The sequence below is a fragment of the Echinops telfairi genome, unplaced genomic scaffold (assembly GCF_000313985.2).
Source record: "Echinops telfairi isolate 266 unplaced genomic scaffold, ASM31398v2 ScPeMD7_655;HRSCAF=1070, whole genome shotgun sequence".
Lineage (NCBI taxonomy): Eukaryota > Metazoa > Chordata > Mammalia > Afrosoricida > Tenrecidae > Echinops > Echinops telfairi.
In genome coordinates this window covers 25,415,623-25,417,730 of record NW_022104553.1, presented here as the reverse complement: position 1 = coordinate 25,417,730, position 2,108 = coordinate 25,415,623, and positions in this window count along the sequence as shown.

The following is a 2,108-nucleotide window of genomic DNA, read 5'->3' as shown; positions in this document are numbered from 1 at the left end:
TGGTGGGAGAGTAGCAGGGCGACACAGGAGAGCCTCTGGGGGGTGAGCTTGAGATAAAAACCACAGAACTGTGTGCACTTAGTGTGTCCTCTGGGGACTCTCTCAGACACCTAGGGCTGGTGGGAGAGTAGCAGGGCGACACAGGAGAGGCTCTCAGCGTTGGCGGTGACGGACATGGTGATGGTAGCCAAAAGATGTGGTATGTGGTTGACACCGGAGGGTCTCTGAAGGCGGTGGGTGAGGACATGGAAGTCGGGGACGAGCAGCTTGGTGAACCCAATGTGTCCTCTGTGTGCGCAGGGGACTCGGTCAGCAAACGTGGGGTGGTGGTATGGCCGAGTGAGATATACCCTGGAGAGGTCGTGGGTGAAGATCCGGACGGCAAGGCAGAGAAGCTTTGAGAGCTCATTGCGTCCTCCGTGTGTGTGGTGGAATCGCTCAGGAACCCGAGGGTGGTGGGAGCGTCGCTGGCTGCTAGCGGAGAGTCTCTGTGGGCTGCCGGTGGCTGACTTGGTGATGGTAGGGTCCAGGTGTGGTATATCGTTGAGGAGTCTGATGCCGATGACTCAGGACTGAGGGGTCCTTCGCTGGAAGACGCAGATGTGACACGTGGCTTGTCCGCAACAGACATGACCGAGGACAGCTCTTGAGAAGGACGCTTTCCAAATCTAGATGCCCACGAGGGACAGGCCGCTCTATGAATTCTGCAAGGCTGCAGGCAATCTCCACACTTGAGCGGAGGAGGGACTTAGGTCGGAAGACCCAGCATCCAGGTGTGCCGCCAGGCAGTGTCTCTCGCTTCCAATTCCAGCAGGTAACCTATGATGTCCAGTGTCCGAGGCAACTGATTTTCTCACAAGGTTCTCTTTGTTATGGTTTAGGCTGGGTTCTGTAGAGGAGAAAACAAATAACAAATATAGTTCACTGTATGGAGTCCATGCTGAGTCATAGCAACCCTATAGGAAACTGAGAGAATTCGGATAACCAGGAAGCCTTCCTAAGACGGTGGAATTTTACATGCAAATGAGGGTTTTGAACATACCGAGGCTTTCTATGTTTAGCTACATAAGATAGGCAGGAGTGACAATCCAGAGGAGAAAACAAAGACCCAATGGTTCTGGGGAGACATGACAGAGGAGGAGGCAGGGGAAAGGGAGAGGGGAGCCCACAAACTCAGGAACACAGGAACAACAAAAGATATAAAAATCGATGGTGAGGAGCCCCTAGCGTGCCTGGTGGTGTTGGATCAAGTGCAATGTAGCCAAGAAGAATTACTGAGAGGTGAATGAAGGTCGAACATGATAGTGGGACAGGAGGACAGTGATAGGAAACACAGCAAAGAACTAGGAGGCAAAAGACATTTATAGAGGCATAAATATAGGTATATATATACAATGAAGGTAGGAACCAGACATTGGTTCTAATGAAGCCCTCCCTCAATTCCTCAATGCCAGAACGCTTGGTTCTAATAACTTGGCATTCTGTGATGCCCAACTTCCTGGAACGATTGGTGAAGACAAAGTGGTGCATAAGCAAATGTGGTGAAGAAAGCTGACGGTGCCAAGCTATTAGAAGATATAGCATCTAGGGTTTAAAGGCTTGACGTTAAACCAGGGATCACGTAGCAGGAAAGCAACAAAGCCCACAAGGAAGACGAACACCAGCCAGTGTGATCACAAGGTGTCCCCTGAAGAAGGTATCAGGCATCAGAAGACCAAAACCAAGCATATGGATACAAATGAGGGGACCGGAGTGGTGACAGAAAGCCCACCTGTAGACAATTGGACATCCCCTAGCAGAAGGGTCGCAAGGAAGGTCTGAGTCAGACAGCATGCAGGATAGAACTGAGGAAATACACACCATTTATCCAGTTCTTTTTTTTAAATTAAATACTTTTATTGGGGGCTCTTACATCTGTTATCACAATCCACACACTCATCTGTTGTGTCCAGCACATTTGTACACATGCTGCCATTATAATTTTCAAACCATTTTCTTTCTATTGAGCCCTTGATTATCAGCTCCTCCTCTTCCCCCTCCCGCCCTCATGAACCCTTGATAAGTTATAATAATTGTTTTCATAGCTGACATCACCCCCTGTCACCCTT